General features: G+C 38.5%; 1 long non-coding RNA gene across 2 annotated transcripts; it reads right to left on the bottom strand.

The window, feature by feature from the left end:
* Positions 1 to 562: 562 nt before the first annotated feature.
* On the bottom strand, positions 563 to 21,686 carry LOC122555914 (uncharacterized). 2 transcript variants are annotated; one of them, XR_015759031.1, is made up of 4 exons: positions 21,503 to 21,686; positions 18,100 to 18,147; positions 12,986 to 13,179; positions 563 to 1,628 (listed from the first exon to the last, which is right to left on the bottom strand). It is a non-coding gene; the product is annotated as an uncharacterized LOC122555914 (long non-coding RNA). The 2 variants fall into 2 exon arrangements; XR_006313394.2 differs by lacking the exon at positions 563 to 1,628 and having other exon boundaries at positions 11,726 to 13,179.
* Between the last annotated feature and the right edge of the window lie 1,072 nt (positions 21,687 to 22,758).

Raw genomic sequence — 22,758 nt, forward strand, 5'->3', positions numbered from 1 at the left:
CCTCTGGCAGCTCATTCCATACACTCACCATCCTCTGTGTATAAAAATTGTCCCTAAGGTCCCTTTTAAATCATTCCCCTCTGATCTTAAGCCTATGCCCTCTAGTTTTAGGTTCCCCTACCCTGGGAAAAGAACCTTGGCTATTCACCCTAACATGCCCCTCTTGACCGTTATAAACCTCTGTAAGGTCACCCATTGGACTCTGATGCTCCTGAGAAAATAGCCCCAGCCTATTCAGCCTCTCCATTTAGCTTAGATGCTCCAATCCCAGCAACATCCATGTAAACCTTTCTGAACTCTTTCAAATTTAGCAACATCTTTCCTACACCAAGGAGACCAGAACTGAACACAGTATTCTAAAGATGGGCTAACCAATGTCTTGTACAGCGAGAACATGATATCTCAACTCCTATACTCGATGCACTAACAAATAAAAGCAAATGTACCAAATGCCTTCTTCACTACTCTGTCCACCTGCAACTCCACTTACAAGGAATTATGAACCTGCACCCCAAGATCATTAAGTGTACAGTCCGTTCTGCTATAATGCTGTAATTGCATTCTCATGCAACCTTATGTTATAGAAAATTGTGTTATAGAAATAATGGGGCCTTTGGGAAAAACAGGGTTGGGATGAATCAGTAAAAATCAAAACAAAAATAATAGTCTAATATAAATGATAGCACAGCCTAAGTAAATGTTAAAACCATATATTTAAATGAAATAATACAATAAATTTAACACTTTAACAGGTTTCTGAGTTTGCTGAGTTACAGTACTGTATTAAGACAGGAACTGAGGGTCACCATCAATGTCAGGTGCCCTTCTGGGTGCAGGGCTACAACAAAAGAAAATATTTAGTTTAAAAGTGGATGGCTGTGGTTCATCGTCCTCAGACTGTTTCCTGGGGGCTGGCTTAAAAAAGGCATCTAATTTTTGCTGCTTTGCTATCTTTCTTCTTTCATGAAGGAGATGTTCATAGGCTGCCAGATAAGACTTTATGCCACTGCTATCCTGCTTGTAGTCATTGTCTTCTAAGAACTGCAACTGCTTCTCAGCTTCCCCCAGGATTGAAGACAAAAGAGAAGTGGAACGTCCTTGTGGTGCTACATCCTGGACATCATCAACTTCATCTCAAATTTCAATTTCCCCCACATGACAAGTCTCCACTTGATCAGTCTCCACTACTTCAAATCTAACTTGCTTTGCAGGAGCGACACAATGTTCTTTGATTGCTGGAAGAAAATCATGAAGAAAATGTGGGAGACGTTTCTGTCAAACTGCATGCAAGCAGTCCATACTGACATCACCCCTCACCTCCACAATGATATTAATAACATTCTTCTTGTTAAAGCTCTTCCAAAATTGAAGAACACACTGTCCTCATTGTCCCCCTCAGTAACTGCAATCAGCTTCCTGAATGTGCGCTTTAAATAATAAGCTTGAAAAGCTGCTATTGCACCTTAGTCCATGAGTTGAATGAAAGAGGTTGTTTTTGAAGGTAGAAATAGCACTTTGATTTTTTCAGAAAGTTCACCAATGGTGGGAGGATGGCTTAGTGCATTGTCCAGAATGGGGGTAATCTTGAAATTCAAATGTTTTTTTCTGCAGTAATCTCTAAAAACATCCTGAAAACATCAACAGTAAGGTCAGAAAAAAATTGCCCCGAAGTCAAATCTCTCTTTTGACCTTAAGTAAATGCCTAGAATGGACTGAAGGGAAGTGGGGTTAGCATTGCGTAATAGCCAATAGGAGTTTGGATTTTTAAAAAAAATTTCCCCAATTCACCAACCCGTTACAGCCAAATCGTACTGACAAAATGTGCGTTAAAGGAGAACAACCTGTATAGGTCCTGCCCTGATTTGCCTTAACAAAGTGCAACACTTCGCATTTATCTAAATTAAACTCCATCTGTGAAAAGACTTAGTTGGCATAAATGATAACAAAATATTAAATAACACAGCTTAACAGATCATACTTACTATTTTGACTGTGAACAATGGAGCGTGCATAAACTAGCCTGGATTCATCTTGTGGACTTCTCAGAGCTTTGTAATTTTCTGTCCCCAGGTGGCAACAGTTCCTTCACTTTTGATCTTTATCCTCTCTACCACAACTAATGTGGTTTTGATCATCTTTCTGTTAGATATTTTCTAATAAACCTGCAGAGATTCTATTACACACCTCAGCAGCAGATAGGACTTGAACCTGGGCCTCCTGGTCTAGCGATAGGGATATTACCACTGCACTACAAGAACTCCCCTTGACCTCCTTTCTGATAATCTAAACAGTTAGGTTATTAGTTAGTCCCCCTCACATACAAATTATGTGAGCCAGTTGACCAGTTATCAGGGCTTATAATTTATTTTGCCCCAGTGATGGGCGTTAGCTTCTCATCAAGAACTTTCCTAGTAAGAGGATCCTTACACATCCATTATCAGTTATTTCTTAGTTCAGTACAGTTCCATGTAGTTATGAACAAATGTGCAAGCTCAGCTTCACTTGCGTCTCAATTATGACACTTAAGATTATATGGGTATATTAAAGCTGCAGAGTTTGAATACATGGTTTAATTCCCTGACAAACATGATTCTAAAGCAATACTTTCTCATAGTAAGGTAAACAGCAACTTGTATGCTATCAGATATGACAAGCTTAAATTATCTTGGAGGAAGATTTTGCTGTTCATGAACTACACATACTGCTGTACAGTAACCCAAGAACTTATTGAATATATTAGCTGATGTCTTCTCATGTCGCATGATATTCATGTTCATTGGTCTCTTACCTCATCACAGCTGCAGATAGAACCACTGACACTGAATCTCTGTTTTGAAACCTTTTTTTTCCCTTTGGAAGCTCATTCTCCGATTCTCTCTTTGATACTATATTCCCAATTGATAAATATTCTTTTCCAGAGTCATCTAATCACTTGTTATGCATACATTTATACTTCTCCCATGAGTCTGTCTGTTCTCTTTGAGATTTTCTCACCAAAAAACTCAGAAAATATTTATGTCAGGAATTGATTTGGGACTGTATTATGTAGGCATGAATTCAACGTGGCTAACCATGTGGTTTTTTTTAAAGATTAGATTCTCTACAGTGTGGAAACAGGCCCTTCGGCCCAACAAGTCTACACCGACCCTCTGAAGAGTAACCCACCCAGTCCCATTTCCCTCTTACTAATGCACCTAACACTATGGGCAATTTAGCATGGCTAATTCACCCTAACCTGCACATCTTTGTGATGTGGGAGGAAACCAGAGCACCTGGAGGAAACCCACGCAGACACGGGGAAAATGTGCAAACTCCACACGGACAGTCACCTAAGGCTGGAATTGAACCTGGGACCCTGGTGCTGTGAGGCAGCAGTGCTAACCACTGAGCCACCGTGCCAGATTGTTAAGGATTTGGCCTGTTCTGTCTCATAATTAATAAAGAACAATTTACCTGTATACCCTGGCTATATTTGTGCCTATATATCACTAGAGAGGGAATCTACAATGTCTAGAAGTATGTTTGAGGCCTTCCTAAAGTGATGTGCATCAAGGAGACAGGAGTACAGATGGACATGTTTTAATTTAATTTCTGTTTTGCTAATAAATTAGAATTTGATGATCATACCTGTTTAAAGGGACAGTTGTTAAATCCCACTATTGATGACGATTGTTATCCTAATTGACCATTAACAAAACAAATTAGCAAAGACCATGCATCTTGTGGTGCCACATGAGAAATGTGAACTAATATAACATGCTTTCCACCTGCAAGTTTTAATTATAAGCTGCACATCATTATCGAAATAGTTAGTTTCCTGAAGCAACGTATGATTAATCAACATGGCTACAGCTGTTCCATGTCCATTATATGAATCCATTTATGGAATGAGAGCCAGAAGTTACACTATAATAGACTTTATGAAGGAATTTTAATTCAAAGCAAGCTGCAATGAGAAAGTTAGTATAGTACAGATTGACACAATCAGATTACAGACAGTAAAAGTGAAAGCTATAGCTAATGGTGCAAAGTGCAAGCTACAAAAGAAGGACTAAACAGAAACCAGAGACAGAATGAATAGAGGTTAAGCACTTATCTTTAGAGAAGGTGGAAAAGCTTGACAGTGAGTGTAATCTCAGTCAATTCTCTTAGTCATATCTTTGCAGCTATAAAATGTGACTTTCTATCATTCTTTGATTAGGGGAAAATCTTTTCAACTGAATACTATGCATTTATTTCAAATAATTGTTCTATCTAAAATTTCTAATTTATTTTTCTGCAAGTTTATATTGAATCTTGATGGTTTGTAATTATCTCGTAAAAATGATAATCCAAGATATTTCTTATGATCCTACTGGAATTGGAGCATCACTAAAAATAAAGCAGGATTTGATACAAACAAAACAAACGAAAAGCTGTCATGACAATATCCAGGTACCCTCAGTGACTGCCATTACCTTCTCTTAATCATAGAAACATAGAAAATAGGAATAGGCCATTCAGTCCTTCAATTCTCCTCAACCATTCAATATGATCATGATTGATCAACCAACTCAGTATCTGTTCCTGCTTTCTCCCATTTCCCGTTAGCTCTAAGAACTATAACCAACTCTCTCTTGCAAACATTTAATGTTTTGGTCTCAACTGCCTTTAGTGGCAGATAATTCCGCAGGCTCATCACTGTCTAGGTGAAGAGATTTCTCCTCACCTCAGTCTAAATGACCTACCATATCCTTAGACTGTAACCCCTGGTTCTGGATTCCTCTGCCATTGGAACAACCTCATTTCATTTACCTTATCTAGTCCAGTTGGAATCTTAATCCTCTATTTGTTCCTGCAGCTGCCTGGAGTCTAAAGAAGACTGCAAGTCATGTGACTGCTACTGACTGAGTGTTACTTACTGCTACTATGTCTTCCTTCTTTAAAAGGGTGGAATGACTCTCAAGAAAACCAAACATTTTCAGCTTGGAGCTTAACATCATTTCAACTTCATGATCTTGCTTTTCCTTTATTTGCACTGTCACTCCCAATAGCTTTCCTGTAGTCTTTGATTGTGTTCATGTCTGTTTTCCTGAATACACCCATAAGTGAAAACACTCCAGGAAATGTATGGAAGCAATTAAGTTGCTATGGTATTTTGCTAACTACGAAAGGAATCAAATTATTTGTTCTTTTCGTTGGCAAGGAGAGCCATCCTACTTTGAAGACATTTTTCTCAATTTCTCCTTGTCAGTATTATGTACAATTCCTAGTCACGGCACGCAGAAGAGCAACATGTTTTCATGTCTTCATTGGTGTTGTTTAAAACAGACCACTAGGAGGTGCTTGAGAGCCTCCTGGATGACTGCTGGAAAAAGTCTGAAGAGTTGAGATCAGAAGTGTTACTTTGGTTGAAGGTTGGGATGAAATAATACAATCTGTCTTAAATATTAATCAGCCCAAGATGCAATTTTATCAGTGCATGTAGATTTTGCCACGATTTTAGTTTCTGGGAACACAATTTTGAGAGATAGAATCTCCATGATTTAATCAATTCAATATTGTATTTAAAATTTTGAAATGTATTTAAAATACTGAAATACAGGATGTACAGCGAGGTGGTCACTCCCCAGACAAAGGATAAGCACAACTGTGTTACAATCAGGGGGAAGAAATGGAACCAACGATCAGAGCAGGGATCCCCTGTGGCCGTTCCCCTCAGCAATAAGTATACCGTTTTGGATACTGCTGGTGGGGACAGCCTACCAAGGGAAAGCCATAGTTGTCAGGTCTCTGGCACTGAGCCTAGCACTGTGGCTCAGAGTGGAAGGGGAGGAATTAGAAAAGCGCTAGTGGTAGGGGATTCAATAGTTAGATGGATTGACAGGAGATTTTGTGGTCAGGAATGGGACTCCCAGAAGGTATGTTGCCTCCCTGGTGCCAGGGTCCAGGATGTCACCGATTGGGTTTACAAGATTCTGAAGGGGGAGGGTGAGCAGCTGGAAATCGTAGTACATATTGGCACCAATGATATAACCAGGAAAGGGATTGAGGATCTGAAAAGTGACTACAGAGAGTTGGGTTGGAAGCTGAAGAGCAGGACGAGTAGAGTAGTGATCTCAGGTTTGCTACCGGTGCCACGAGATAGTGAAATGAAGAACAGTCAGCGAATGCAGCTTAACACGTGGTTGCGAGGCTGGTGCAGGAGGGAGGGCTTCAGATACCTAGACCATTCGGATACCTTCTGGGGAAGGTGGGATCTGTACATGAAGGACGGGTTGCACCTGAACTGGAGGGGCACAAATGTCCTGGGTGGGAGATTTGCTCATGTGATTCAGGAGGGTTTAGTTTAGCAGGGGGGATGGAAATCAGAGCCACATGTCTGAGAGGGAATCTGTTGCAGACAGGACAGTGACAGGATATATTGAATCTATCAGGAAGGTTTCTCATGCGATGGAACATAGGGATCGGTGAAAGTGTGTCAGCTTTAATGCAAGGAGTGTTCGGAATAAGAGTGACAAATTTAGAGCATGGATCAGTACTTGGGGCTACGATGTTGTGGCCATAACGGAGACGTGAGTTTCACAGGGACAGGAATGGTTGCTTGATGTTCCAGGGTTTAGAATGTACAAAAAGAACAGGGAGGGTGGAAAAAGAGGAGGGGGTGTAGCATTGCTAATCAGAGAGTGCATCACAGTTACAGAAACAAAGGTTGTTGAGGAAGGTTTGTCCACTGAGTCAGTATGGGTGGAAGTTAGGAACAGCAAGGGAACAGCCACCACATTGGGGGCTTTCTACAGACCACCTAATAGCAGTAGAGAGATTGAAGATCGCATTGGCAGGCAGATTCTGGAAAAATGCAAAAGTAGTAGGGTTGTTGTTATGGGTGATTTCAACTTTCCCAATATTGACTGGAACATCCTAAGTGCAGATGGTTTGGATGGAGCCGTTTTTGTCAGGTGTGTTCAGGAGGGTTTCCTTGCTCAGTATGTAGACAGACCGACGAATGGAGAGGCCATTTTGGATTTGGTGCTCGGCAACGAGTCAGGACAGGTGTCAGATCTCATGGTGGGACAGCACTTTGGTGAAAGTGATCACAACTGCCTCATATTTAGCTTAGCTTTGGAGAGTGAAAGAAGCAGTTACTGAGGGAAGATATTTAATTGGGGAAAAGGAAATTATGACGCTATCAGACAGGAGTTGTGAAGTACAGCCTGAGAGCAATTGTTCCACAGAAAGGCACAGCAGACATATGGAGAATATTTAAGGAGCAGCTGTTGCGAGTGATGCACAAATTTGTTCCTCTGAGACAGGTAAGAAGGGGTAAGATAAAGGAACCATGGATGGCGAGAACAGAGGAGCTTCTCGTCAAAAGGAAAATGGCAGCTTACGTAAGGTGGAGGAAGCAAGGATCTAGCACAGCTTTAGCGGATTACAGGCTTGCTAGAAAGGAGCTCAGAAATGGACTGAGGAGAGCCAGGAGGGGGAACAAAAAAGGCTTGGCAAGACGGATTAGGGAGAACCCAAAGGCGTTTTACTCATATGTGAGGAATAAGAGAATGTTCAGGGAGAAGGTAGGACCGATCAGGGATAGCGGAGGGAACTTGTGCGTGGAGTCTGAGCAGATAGGGGAAGCCCTAAATGAGTTTTTTGCTTCAGTTTTCACCAAGGAAAGGGAGCTTGTTGTAAATGAAAACTTAAAGGAGCTGGGATACAGTCTTGACCAGATCAAGATTGATGAAGTTAATGTGCTGGAAACTTTGGAAAACATTAAGATTGATAAGTCTCCAGGGCCAGACCTGATTTATCCCAGGCTGCTCTGGGAAGCGAGAAAGGAGGTTGCTAAGCCACTGGTGAGGATATTTGCCTCCTCACTCTCCATGGGAATCGTACCAGAGGATTGGAAGGAGGTGAATGTTGTTCCACTTTTCAAGAACTGAAAATGTGTTGCTGGAAAAGCGCAGCAGGTCAGGCAGCATCCAAGGAACAGGAGAATCGACGTTTCGGGCATAAGCCCTTCTTCAGGAATGCCCGAAACGTCGATTCTCCTGTTCCTTGGATGCTGCCTGACCTGCTGTGCTTTTCCAGCAACACATTTTCAGCTCTGATCTCCAGCATCTGCAGCCCTCACTTTCTCCACTTTTCAAGAAGGCTATTAGGGAAATCCCTGGCAATTACAGACTAGTCAGTCTTACGTCTGTGGTCAGCAAAGTTGTGGAAAGAATTCTGAGGGATAGGATTTATGACTATTTGGTAAAGCATAGTGTGATTAAAGGCAGTCAGCATGGCTTTGTGAGGGGCAGGTCATGCCTCACAAATCTTATGGAGTTCTTTGAGGAGGTGTCAAGACAGGTCGACAACGGTAGAGCAGTGGATGTGATGTATATGGATTTCAGCAAGGCATTTGATAGGGTTCCCCATGGTAGGCTCATTCATAAAGTCAGGAAGTATGGGATACAGGGAGATTTGGCTATCGGGATTCAGAATTGGCTGGCTGACAGAAGGCAGACAGTCGTTGTAGATGGAAAATATTCTGCCTGGAGGACAATATTGAGTGGGGTCCCGCAGGGCTCTGTTCTTGGGCCACTACTCTTTGTAGTTTTTATAAATGACTTGGATGAGGAGGTTGAGGGGTGGGTTAGTAAATTTGCAGATGACACAAAGGTTGGAGGTGTCGTTGATAGTATAGAGGGCTACTGCTGGCTGCAGCATGACATAGACAGGATGCAGAGCTGGGCTGAGAAATGGCAGATGGAGTTCAACCTAGATAAATGTGAAGTGATGCATTTTGGAAGGTCAAACTCAAATGCTGAATATAGGATTAAAGACAGGATTCTTGGCAGAGTGGAGGAACAGAGGGATCTCGGTGTGCAAGTACATAGATCCCTTAAAGTTGCCACCCAAGTGGATAGGGTTGTTAAGAAAGCATATGGTGTTTTGGCTTTCATTAGCTGGGTATCGAGTTTAAGAGCCGCGAGGTTTTGCTGCAGCTCTACAAGTCCCTGGTGAGACCACACTTGGAATATTGTGTCCAGTTCTGGTCGCCCTACTATAGGAAAGATACAGAGGCTTTGGAGAGGATGCAAAGAAGGTTTACCAGGATGCTGCCTGGACTGGAGGGCTTGCCTTATGAAGAAAGGTTGAATAAGCTTGGACTTTTCTCTCTGGAGAGAAGGAGGAAGAGAGGAGACCTGATCGAGGTATACAAAATAATGAGGAATAGGTGGAGTCAATAGCCAGAGACTTTTCCCCAGGGCAGGATTGACTGGTACGAGAAGCCATAGTTTGAAGATATTAGGAGGAAAGTGTAAAGGAGACATCAGAGATATGTTCTTTACGCAGAGAGTTGTGAATGCATGGAATGCGTTGCCAGTTGAGGTGGTGGAAGCGAAGTCATTGGGGACATTTAAGCGACTGCTGGACATGCACATGGATAGCAGTGAGTTGAGGGGTGCGTAGGTTAAGTTACTATATTTTACATTAGGATTAAATCTCGGCACAACATCGTGGGCCTAAAGGCCTGTTCTTTGCTTACGTTTCTATGTTCTATATACAGTACATTCTAGATTAGATTCCCTACAGTGTGGAAACAGGCCCTTCAGGTCCACACCAACCACCCAGACCCTAACTAATGCACCTAACACTATAGGCAATTTAGCATGGCCAATACACCTTACCTGCACATCTTTGGACTGTGAGAGGAAACTAGAGCACACCCACATAGATACAGGGAGAATGTGCAAACTCCACACAAACAGTCACCCAAGGCTGGGATCAAACCTGGTTCCGCAGCGCTGTGAGGCAGCAATGCTAACTACTGAGCCACTATGTCACACATTCACTGAGCATATCTATACATTTGTCTGAAAAAAACACAGCTATCAGTAACTGGATAGCATAGTGGATTTGTATGTTATTCTTCCAGCTATAATTTTTTTCTTTTTTTTAAGGCATTCAAACCTTGTCTGACATGAAGTTAGTGATAAGCAATAAAATTATTCAAAAAGATCTTTAATGTTCTATTCCAAATTCTGGAGTATGTCAGCTTTCAAAGTCAACAACTGTAGGTGTTTAACATATTTTCCTGGTATATTTCCTCAGTACCCAGCTCCTCCAATCCTGTTTGATTCTCAGGGTCAGTGTTCTCATTCCTGTCTATGCCTGCTGCTTTGATCCATGTTCATTATCCTCATTCAGCATTCCTCCTCAATTCACTGTGTCAGAATTCTGTGTTCAATTTCCCTGCACTTATCACCTCCCTCAGTATCTCTGTTCAGAATGGGCTTCTTTATACCAAAAATTATCATATACATGATGAAATTATTAGAAACGTAGCATTGTCTCTCATGCTGGAGCAGGTTCATGGCTGCCAGTTAGCCTTTATTATTTTGCTTAACAGATTCTTTCTGTTAGGAGAAAGTGAGGACTGCAGAATCTTTCTATTATATGAGTGTAGGATGAGGTTCTCTGACAATCCTTCCCACCACCATAATTTGACAGGCAATATAAAATTACAGATTCATTGGCTATGATTTTCTATCTATTTAAATCAATAATTGCAAATAGGGCAGAATGCACCTATAATTTTCTGTCAAGCTACCCAAATCTCAGTCCCTAAGTATCAGCTGGCTATGCAATTGGTGGTGGCATTGCTCCTGAAACTTACTCTGAACTTGTTATTAATGCATAAAATGTTGATATATTCATGGCATCTTCCTTTGCTAATTTATAAAACATTATATTGGATACACAAAATAATGATTCCCATTAGGTAAATACTCTTATTATTGAACTCACTTTAAAAATGGAGTATTGGAAAATTACATATCAAAATTGCACTCTTCAGTAGAATGGTCTGCAACTTCGATTTGTCTTCAGTACATAGGAATCATTCACAGTCTTATAAAATTTTAAATCTTCATTTGATGAGTGAATTGCTGAATTTCAATGTGGAACTGTTCAACCACAACAGTTGGTAGTGATGCAACTGTATGGACTGAAACGGTTGTCTTGATTTTCAGAATGCATGAGCTTTGGGTTGCCAGTCAAACAAAGTTTCATGAGAATCAATTGTACTCTGATTGTTGTTTCAGACATATATGGTTGGCACGGTGTTTGATCTTATGTTTTAATAGGAAAATCTAGAGATTCTATCAGAACATTAGATTATTCCTCATGTGAGCATGTTGTTTCCATTCATAACATAATCTTAGAATTATGCAGTACATAAACAGGCCAAAATCGAATAATAGGCTATGTTAATATTTGAATATTGCTGGTGACATTTTACTTCTGATATACTTCTGTAAGAGTTTTAATCTTAATGACACCTACACTTACTTAAACATGGAGTGGGATAACTGTTTCAGCGTAATGCGATGTTCATAAATTTACATGTGTAAACAGGACTATGATTGCCATGCCAGGATTAGCTAGTTGATGTTCCAAAATGCAGTAACACCTCCTAACAATAAATTGTGCCTCAACCTAAAAGCCAACAAAATAACTTGCTTCAAGGTTCATTCAGTGCTACTCTGAGCCAAGCAAATATCTCCCAATATCTCCCCTTGTTGGAAAGTATCCAATCTCCACCTGAAGATTAGAGCTGGAAACCAATGCCTTCTGTCGTTTTAATTTACTGGAGCAGCAATCACAAAATTATAATGTTCACCAATAACATTTCTGAGAAATATATTTAACTATGGGCACCTACCTAGAAATAGACTTAAAGGTTGAGAATTATTGATGGTGGAAATCAAGGGAGATTTCTTTTGATCACTACAGGCAACAAAATCAACAGTGTAGCAGAAAGATTTCATCTGACCATCAATTCTATTAAATTCAGCTACATATTCAATTATAATATTGTTCTAATTTTACTAAAAATGTATACAATATGTTTCCAATTGCAGAGACCAGAGAAAATATTTGACCTAAAATTTACCATTCTATCTCTGATTAGTACTATTGATTCCAATTATTCACTCTATTCACTATTATACTCCACAACCAATATCGGTAGGGATCAATTTCAAACCACCATAAGGATATAAAGCTAGCGTTGTAGGTTACTCGATGATTTTCACTTCCTTTAAAATGAATGGAAGTAAAATTAGTCAGCTTCTGGAATGAATGATCAACCCTGAATGCCAGTAAAAATAACGAAATATGCCCAAGAAATGAAACAATTTATGTGACAGTGAGCATCAGTACAATTCTAAGAGATGTTTTTACCTTATAATGTTGAAATTAACTTTGCACAAGAGAAGAAAGTCAAGCTGTTCTTGGATATATGTCTAGATAAACATCTGTGGTTGCATGCGTAGGCTAATTGAGTACAGTACATTGGTAACATACCTTCAAATTTTCAGTAAAATAAAAAAAACTCATAATATTCTAGAAAAATGCATTGGACCCCTGCCACTGTTATCATTGTATCAACTGCCTTGTAATGATTTAATAGAAATCAGTTGATTAAAAACTGCAGAATATTTACTTGTTGAAATTAGAATATGATTTATCTATAACCTTCTTCTGTAAAGTTCAGCATGTCCTTGTTCTTATCTCTTCAGACAATTCATTAGGACAATTATTATTCTCACCTCCATTTCTACTGTGATTTTAAGAAATTATAGAATACGTTCTGTACAGAGTGACTGGACTGATTCCATTATGAAAATAGAGGGATCCTTATTATATCATTATCAGATATTATTTAAGTATCCAGCTCAAATCTATCTTTTGTTGCTAATTTCTTGTAGAATCACAGAATATTTACAGCACAGAAGACATTCTACTTGTAATGTCTGTGTAAATCACCTGGTGCTACTCCAATGTGCCTTCCTCATAACACTTCAGTTTATTTCCTTTCAGATAATAGTCCATATCCCTCTCCATCTCAATTTACACTGCCTCCACCCCAAATCAGTCAATGCACTCCAGATTCTAACATTTGCTGTGGGAAGAAATTGATCCTCAAGTCGCTTTTAATTCCCGTGCAAATGACCTTAAGTCTGTGCCTTCTTCTCAGAACTTCTCTCAATCTTCTCTTCCCCAAAGGAAATGCCTCAATTTCTTCATTCTTTCTGCATAACTGAAATAGCTTCAACACATTGCACCAAATAATGATTGAACTGGAATTTTCCAACAGTTTCCAACAGAATAAGTCTGATTTTAGCTTGAATTTCCCATTGGAATTACCTTCAATGAAAAGAAAAATCTGTTAAATTTTACCCCTTATAATTTTGTTTTCTAAGAGCAGGGAGGTAAATGAAAAATGTTACAATATACAAACGTGCATAAAGCTGTGATAACAACAATGTCATTTTTCTAATTTTAGCAGAATGCAATTAAAAATTAGGTCTTAAAATAAGTCAAGAGAAAAATTGCTGCTTTCACAGTAAGAAAACATAGGTTATCTTTGTCTAATAACAGATGAGGCAGACAAAGCACATGCTTATGGCTGTTTTCATGTCTAGTTTTTTGTGGAAATGTCACTTGCCTTCACCCAAGGCTGTAAGATTGAGGGACGTCATTCCACATCAAGGATAGCTGACCAGGTTCCTCTTCCAGCCACAAGCATGTTGCAAGGATTTGCCTCATTATAAATGTGCCTTCTAGGTCCATCACATCCTCCAATGAGACACAAACCTGAATAGAGGCACTTTAATTCAGAAGATGGACAATTGTGTCTGCCATGGCTGCTCAATTAAGTTAATTTCATAAGAATTATAATGATTTCACAGAACAGTATGCATTTATTTCTGTGGGATTTCTGGTCCATCATGCACTATTCAAACATTATTGGCCAATAATTTCTTCTTGTCCTAGTGCTATATACATGAGCAAAACATGTTTTGAATTTAGTTCCTGAACATAGTGTATTATTTTTGACACTACTGTACTGTTAGTTGTGGGTCAGATGGTAGCACCCGTGCCTGAGTCACAGTGTTCCAGGTTCAAATCCCACTCCAGAGTTTAAACACAAAACTCTATGTTGGTCCTTTCATCAAGCACTGAGGAAGTACTGCACTATTGGAACTGGGTTCTTTTTTCAGTTGGTACAATAAAATTGAAGTTCATCTGCCTGTTTGGGTGTTTTTAAAAAATCTTTCATAGGGTGTTAGCATCCCAGGTCAGGACAGCATTTGTCCTTCCTTTGTTGTCCATGGACCAGTGAATATGCCAAAAAATCTATGGCACTATTTTGAAGAACAACAGGAAAATTTTTGTTGATATTGATCCCTTAATCAACATCAGGAAAACAGATTATCTAGTCGTGATCACTTTGCTGATTGTGGGAGTTGGTTGTACATAAATTGATTGCTGTATTTGTTCTGTTACACTTCAGAATGTTTCAATTGATTGTCAACTGCTCAGGAACATCCAGTGGAAATGCATGTGTATCTTTTCTTCACTATGGACGAGCTGTCTTAGGGAGTTACTTCACGCTCTGTGGAATAGCCCCGGATTGTCTTATAAAGTCTCTGAGGTGAGTTTCTGAAATACTGTAGTAAACATACAGTCATGGAGTTAACAATTCTGTTTGAACAGAGTCTGGGAGGCTTCACCACAGGACCTCCCACTGCCAAAACCCTCACCATAATGCACTGCCATTGGTAAGCCTCACACATCCTTCCTCTCAATGCAACACTTTCTCAAGCCCATTGGAAGGTAAGCAGGCTCTTCCTTAGCCAATTGGATGACTGACTGTCAATTAAAGAGCATTTCCCCATTTCTCTCCAAATAGTTATGAAACTGATAAAAAATATCTTCAAAACAAGTAAAAATTGTTAAAATTATTTTCTCCCATGTACTTTGAGACACACTCCCCACCCTCAATGGTAGAGAATGGAGCAGCAGTAAATGTCATGATTCTCATAATATGTCTTGTATACAATTGGAATTTAGGGCAACTACAGAGTATTCTAAAAATGTTAATAATTTCTTAAATTTCATTAATCTTTTTTCTCTACCTGATTCTCACTTCTGCTAGGAGTGTTGACTCCTCTTTGACTAATGCTGTTGGCTGCTGGGTGCAGTATTCTACCCGTGTACCCATTTTTTTGTGATGAAATTTGCAAGCCCAATCCCACTCTTATACAACATCTTCACATGGGCACTTCGAGCAGGAACTCTCAGGATAGTGGATTTTCTCATCATCCCTAGGCCATTGAGATTAACCTCAGGTTTCTGCTCAGAATGCAAATATTTTAGTGCAGACAAGGACTTTTAGTTCCCAGTGAATTTTGGGCAGGTGAAGAACAGAATACTTTCAAATCTGAAATTCAAATCCAGGATATTTAACCCAGGACTCATTTGCATCGTGGCAGTGAGTTGGCCATCCAGAATAAGCAACATTTTTTTTTATTTGATTTATTATTGTCACACTGTACCTAGGTACAGTGAAAAGTTTTGTTTTGCATGCAGTGCAGGCAGATCATACTGTACAAAGTGCATCGGGTAATAGAACAGAATGAAAATATAATGTGTAATAAATAACAATAAGCCAGCAAGCAGCAAGAGAGCCAGAGACCCCCAGTTGGCACTAAAGTAAGTTTTGCCTGATTGTAGGTAAATAATGGTTTAGGGTGTTTGCCTTTTCTGACGCACAAAGGAAAAAATTCCACTTGTTTTGCATGACATAACAGAAAGGGTTGAGAATAGTGGTGTCACTGATTTTGTGTATATAGACTTACAAAAGGTGCTTCCAAAATTTTAACCCATGAGAATTCTGGGGCAGTAGTTACATGGATATAAAACTGTTCAACCTGTAAAATGCAGATAGTTGTAGGGAATGCTATTTCTCTGACTAAAGTGACTAAAGTCCTTTGAAACTGATGTTTGAAACACTCCTTTCTCTAATATAAATTATTGACCTGAAATTATCATACAGGGCATTATTTTGAAGTTTGCAAATTATATGAAATTTGGAAGTGTAATGAACATTGAAGAGGCTAGTAACAAATTTAAGATGGCGATAGATTGGCGGAGTGGGCAAAATCAAGTTATTAACACAGATAAAAGTGATGTGATTTTTGATCTAATAATGTATAATGAGGCAGGTTTAATAAATAATGAAAGAGCAAAAGATCCCTTAGAATAATGACCATAACCTGGTAAAATTTAGCATTCAGTTTGAGAGTGAGAAACCCAGGTTGAAAATAACAATGCTAAACCTAAATACAAGTAAGGGTAATTACATGGGGTGAGACCAAAGTTAGGTGGAGGTCACAAGGAACCAACTTTAGCTGAAAAGAAAATAAGGAACAATTGCAGATATTTTTTAAAAAATTCATGTCTCACAGCAAAGGTATATCTTAGTGAGAAAGAGGATTCAAGGAGGGGGACAGACTGACCATGGTTAACTAAAGAAGTTAAAGATAGTATCAAATGGAAATAAAAAATATGTAACATGATCAAGATTAGGAATAAGCCAGAGGTTTGGGTAAATTTTAAAAGGCAACAAAAGATGATGGAAAGGAAGGATGGGAAAAAAGTGAGGGCAAATAATATAAAAAACAGACAGCAAGATCTTCTTTAAATATATAAAAAAGAAGAGAGAGGTCTAAGTGAAAATAGGTCCTTTAGATAACAAAGTTACAGAAATTGTATGGGAAACCAGGAAATGGTGGAGGGGTTGAATAAATACTTGCACCATTCTTTATGGCAGAGGATATAAACACAACAACTCTCACTAAAACTATACAATAAGGCACTAGTCAGACGATACCTGGAATACTGTAACAATTTTGGTCCCCTTATCAAAGGAAAGATATCCTGGCACAGTTCACTAGATTGATTATAGGTATGGAGGGGTAGTTTTCTGAGGAGAGATTGAGTAGAAGGGGCCTGCCCTAATTACAGTTCAGAAGAACAAGGAAAACATATGGAAACATATAAGATTCTTGAAGGTTAGATGCAGATAGATTATTCCCATTATGGAGCGTGTAGGAGAAACAATTGCCCATTTAAAACAGAGATGAGGAGGAATTTCACCTTTCAAACGGTAAGGAATCTGTGGAATTCTTTACCTTAGAAGGTTGTCCAGGCTGGGTCATTAATTGTATTCAAGGCTGAGATAGACAGATTTTTAGTCATTAAAGGAGTCAAGAGTAATGGAAAAAAGGTAGGCATGTGAAGTTGAGGATTTCACTGAATGATGGAGCAGACTCAATGGGCTGTGTGGCCTACTTCTGCTGCCATGTCCCATGTTCTTATGGGGCTGAATTATGGGTTTTTTTCTGGCTAATCCAAGTTGTGTCAAGTGTTTTGCAGGGTTTTCTGTGTGTGAGGCCTAGGTCTGTTGGAGCCTTTCAAAATTTTGGAAATTTTGGTGGAATAACTTCAAAGATGCTTTTTGTAGTGGCAGAATCAGTAACTCAGATATCACTGATTTAAGGGCATTGAATCAGAAGTGTCATGTAGGAATGTTTTCATGTACAGTGATTCTTTCATAATCTGGAGAAAAAACCCTACTAAAGACTGATGGGAAGTAATTTTGAGAATAGCTTTCCAAAAGGAATTGGATCCATTCCATCAATATTGCTCATTGATGTCATTAAAAAAGGGCCAGTTTACCTTCAAGAAGAGCAGCTGACTACAGCACAGTATCACAGTTTATAATATGGGTTAACCCTCATTGAACACAGTAGCAAGAGACAACATGAAGAAGAAGGAAGTGGTGAGATATCAATTCTGCCACATACTACAATCATGCCCATAATGTGGATGTGCCAAAATTGTGTGCTATCTACCTTATTCAGATACGGAGTGGGAATCTCACAAATCATATCACTCAATGACTAAAATGTGCCATTGCAGAAAAGGTATCTTTTGCTTGTGTAAGTTTTCTCCCTTGTTCTCTGAAATGCTTGATTCATGCTAGGGTACAATGGTGTACAGAAAGTTTAGCTAGTGTAGACAGTGCTTGATTGGGGTACACATTTTTTAGCTGGTGTACACTTCTACAGATGTCAACAGCATCTCAAATAGCCATTCTTCATGGTGATCTTAGACACTGTGAATTGAGAAATCATTAGACCAATGTCCACATGAGCAACAATTCTAGAGGAAATCAATAAAGAAAGAGCTAGACCAGAAAAGGCCAGAAATCCTTACCACGTTTTCTTCTCTGCAAGTTTGATATAATGGCACTCCAATTTTCCCCTGTGAAGATTACCAAAATTAGCGCAAATCAGAAGTCAAATCTTCTACTTACGTTTGTATAACTCACCTTCATTAACATTCTCTGCCCAAAATGCTAAAAATGTTCTAATACCAAGATTCTAAACTTATCACAGTAAACTAAATGGCCCAAAAATTCAATGCATGCTAAACAACTAAAAAACAATGAATGTTAAGGTTTATATCATGTTCTTAACATTAGACCTACATCCCTGTATGCTTAGAATACAAAAAAGGCCTGTTAATATTAGATGTTCCCACAGTACAAATAAATGATAGCATAACACTTAGATGGGATTAGATAGGGTGGACAGTGAGAGTCTTTTTCCTAGGATGATGATGTTGGCTTGTATGAGGGGGCATAGCTGCAACTTGAGGGGTGATAGATTTAAGACAGATGTCAGAAGCAGGTTCTTTACTCAGAGAGTAGTAAGGGCATGGAATGCCCTGCCTGCCAATGTAGTTAACTCAACCACATTAGGGACATTTAAACAGTCCTTGGATAAGCATATGGATGATGATGGGATAGTGTAGGGGGATGGGCTTAGAATAATTTACAGGTCAGCGCAACATTGATGGCCAAAGTGCCAGTTCTGCGCTGTATTGTTCTATGTTCTATAAGGAGTTTTAAAAATTACATTCTCTATAATTTTTACAAAGGAATCAAGGAGGGCTGGCAAGTAGAATCTTTTTATTCTAGTTACATGCAAGCTGTGACTGTTCTAGTTTTTGCAACAGTTATACATATTACCCTTTAAATATCAAAGAAGAACCAAAATTAATTAGAGTCCATACATTTTAGAAAAATATGAGGCAATAGATTAAAGGACGTAAAATCTGACAATGGTACCTGCTGTCACTCACCAGTTTTAATAATATTACAATATGATCTTAGCTGAGGTTGACAGAAGATGTAGAAGGTGAAGAGTGTACTGTCATTTGGAATTTGTGATTAATACTGCATTGCCAGAAAAATACTATCACATCTACTATTGCTGTTCATCCACACATTAAAAAAGTCAATTGAAGGGATTGTTCACTTTTATGTAGAGTGTATATTTTAATCAAGCTTAACTTATTTGAAACTGCTTTATCTTTATAATAAATATGGGGCTATGGCAGATAAAGGTCATGTTGCTGTACTAGTGAACCCAAGAAGGTGAGACTGCATCTCATCATGCAAAAATTGGAATAAATAAGTAAAAAACTGATATCAGAATAAAAACAATGAAGCTAATGATTCCTATTGTTATGATCCCCATCGGTATCAATACTCTTAAAAGAAATTTGGACTTTCAGTTAATAGCTAAACAGGTAACAAAATATGATTTCACGTTTTAAGACTTTTACTGTAACTGAGCTTCAGGTAAGGATTTTAGGAAAAACTGTCATCCAATTTCACAAAGACATTCTAAAGATTCTTCACCACAAAGACCCATTCTCCAGGACAAAACTACATGGACCTTGGATCCAGAGAGAAACACAGATTAGCAATTATTTGAATTGAAACTCTGAAGTATCGTGGAAGTATTAGACAATTTAAATCATAAATCTTTACAACCTGACATTCTTCACAACTTCCTGAGTCTTTGGAGAATAGCAGTGTAATCACTATTAAAAAAAACATGCTGCTGCCATTGTGTCCAAATATGAACACCTTTCAACATCTTTCAAGCAAAATAACAGATCAATGTTTAATCATTAACAGCCATGTCACTCAGGCCTGTTACTAGGCAGACTTCAGAAAATGTCACATACCTCTCTCATTTTACTCTAAGACAAAGACCCAAAACATAACACTCTTAGAAATCTCTTTTTTGCATTGGTAACAATCAAACTAATTCATTAGTGATTTTTATGGACAGAAACTCATCAATCTTTACTCAGTTTAATCTATATCTGACTTCAGCCCAACACTGACGTGAATGAAACACAAACAGAAATTGCTGGAGAAACTCAGCAGATTTGCCAGCATCCATGGAAAGAAAGTAAAGTTAACATTTCAGGTCTAGTGATCCTTCTTCAGATTTCTGATTTCTAGCTTCTGCAATTCTTTTGCTTTGTTCCCCACAGTTCTTTTGTGGTTTTGAACAGTGTGAATGAGTCTGAATTGACCTAGTGAGCCCCTGTAATGTATCAAACACAGAACACTAGAGATGGGCAATATGTATCCACTTTGCCACATTCTGAGAACGCTTTTTTAAAAGTTACAAACTAAATCAAGTTGCTTTAATTGTCATTTTCCTGTAATTGTCATTTTACAAGCATTAAATCCTGAGAAATGCTTTTCAACTGAAGGTTAGAGACAAAAAAAACTGCAGATGCTAGAATCCAAAGTGGAAAGGCAGGAGGCTGGAAGAACACAGCACGCCAGGCAGCATCAGGAGGTGCAAAATACGACGGTTCAGGAATCCTGAAGATGCTGCCTGACTTGCTGTGTTCTTCCAGGCTCTTGCCTGTCTACTTTCAATGCAAAGTGCCATATAAGCATAACTAGATTTTGCAGGTACTACTCAAAGGTGAACATGACAGAGAATGTTCGCCAAAACCATGGATAATAATAAAACGTTTGGTGAAATTGTGGAAACTATCTCAAAGGCAGCCTAGCAACTAATTGATGGTGTATGCCTTATTCTGCTGCATAGCAACTGAAAACACTTGAAAGAACTACAGTACATATAAAAATGGCAAAGAGAAAATACACAACATAATATAGATGGACACAACTGAACAACTTTCCTCAAGTTTTATTTAAAGTCTTTACAGGAACATTTCTGTTGCAGATTTAGCATGAGTGCTAATTGGTTTCACTTCACACTAACGTGAGAACAGTCCAAATACAAAGCAAGTCTAATGTTGCTTCACTTCAGAATTAGTTTGATTGTTCACACCCAATTTATACTTCACACTTAGCACTGGTGTGAACTTGTTTGCTGTGAATACATCATTCGAAGAATTCATGTGTCATACAGTAAATATTTAAAAAGGTGTTTAGAAATAAAAAGCAGTGCAGAAAGCATTCATTACAGTCTAAAACATGTCGCTTACTTTGAGCAGACAAACCTGACACTAATTGGATTTTTCTTAATTTAAGTAGCATGAAGCAACTTACAAATAAAGAGTGTTTTCTGAAACATATATCAGAAATCTGACCCTGGTGATTAAGATCAGGAAAGTAACAAATCAACGTTACATCATGGTCAAGTTTATAGACTTTACTTCAGAAACCCTGCTGTTTTGTGAGAGTTCTACAAACAGAAAAAGCTGTGGGAAGCTTTACTTGCCAGTATTCCAGCAAGGCCTTTTAGATTAGTAGAGGGTATGAACACACACTTACAAAAGCACTCGCATTTCTCTTATAACAGGGGAAGTTCAAGGACGAGCGACCTTTGAAGATAATCTCAACAGCCCAGTTTTAATATTCCTTTTTCACTACAGAGTGTAGAATGGAGACAGTCATCCCTATTAATCATAATGTTCATTAATTTTCAGAATTAGAATCTCAGAGTATCGGACCTTTACTAATATAAGTGAGGAAAATGGCAGCATGCCAGTAGATTCGATGCACTGTATGATGGGTTCTAATTTGAAAATGGCAATGAGCTTTTTCCAAATTCCACTAGGTGGTGTTAAAGATTAAAATCAACAAATTTAAACATTGATGTAAGTTGCGTGAGCAATAAAAATGCTTGGATCACTATGTCTCCATTTATCAGCATGACCCCTTAGTGAACAATACAAAATAGAAGCACTAGTAGTTTCTGTTTATACACAAATGTACAATTACTTTTGAAAGGATTACAGATACTTGGAACTTGGAACAAAAATGTTCTCTCCCGTCATACTTGAGTGAGTAGAACTAGTTCTCTCCAAATGGGTCTTAATGAATTGTAAGGCTGTGACAGACAGAAACTAGTTTATACTCACAGGGCCTTTCAAACAGGGTGGAGCTTAATGAGGAAATACAACAGCTGTACAGACTAGTTGAACAGAACATATGTTGGGACTTGTACAATAGTCCTTGATGTCATTTAGTAAAATATAAAATAATGACACAGACAAAATATTATACAAATAACAAGTTTTTTTCTGTAATTATTGATTAGAAAAGAAAATTCTTATGCTCCCTTATTGTCAAGAAAGTGGGGCAGAATTTCAATGTCCTCACTGCGTGAGAACAGGCCAGTAATACTGAAAATAAGGAAAACAAACAGTAAAACTTCCAAATGGCATATAAATCTTAGTCATTTTGTATATTTAGAGTCACAGAATCATAGATTGATACAGTATGGAAACAAACTCTTCAATCAACTGGTTCACACTGACTATGTTCCCAAACTAAACTAGTCCCATTTGTCTGTGTTTGGCCCATATCCCTCCAAAGCTTTCCTATTCAAGTGTAACCAGTACACTCATTTCTAAATATCATTGGTTTTCCCCTCAAGGGCTAAACTTTGATCCTGGGCAACTAAAGTAACTGCTTGTTTCAAATAGATGCCTAATTATCTATGCAAATCAGGGAGAAATGTATATTATTTCAGATTCAAAATACCATTCAAGCTGTGCACTTCTCCTCTTAAGCAGTCCTAAGAG

This window comes from Chiloscyllium plagiosum, unplaced genomic scaffold (assembly GCF_037043375.1).
Source record: "Chiloscyllium plagiosum isolate Xiang-an unplaced genomic scaffold, Cpla_swu_hap1 HiC_scaffold_13, whole genome shotgun sequence".
Lineage (NCBI taxonomy): Eukaryota > Metazoa > Chordata > Chondrichthyes > Orectolobiformes > Hemiscylliidae > Chiloscyllium > Chiloscyllium plagiosum.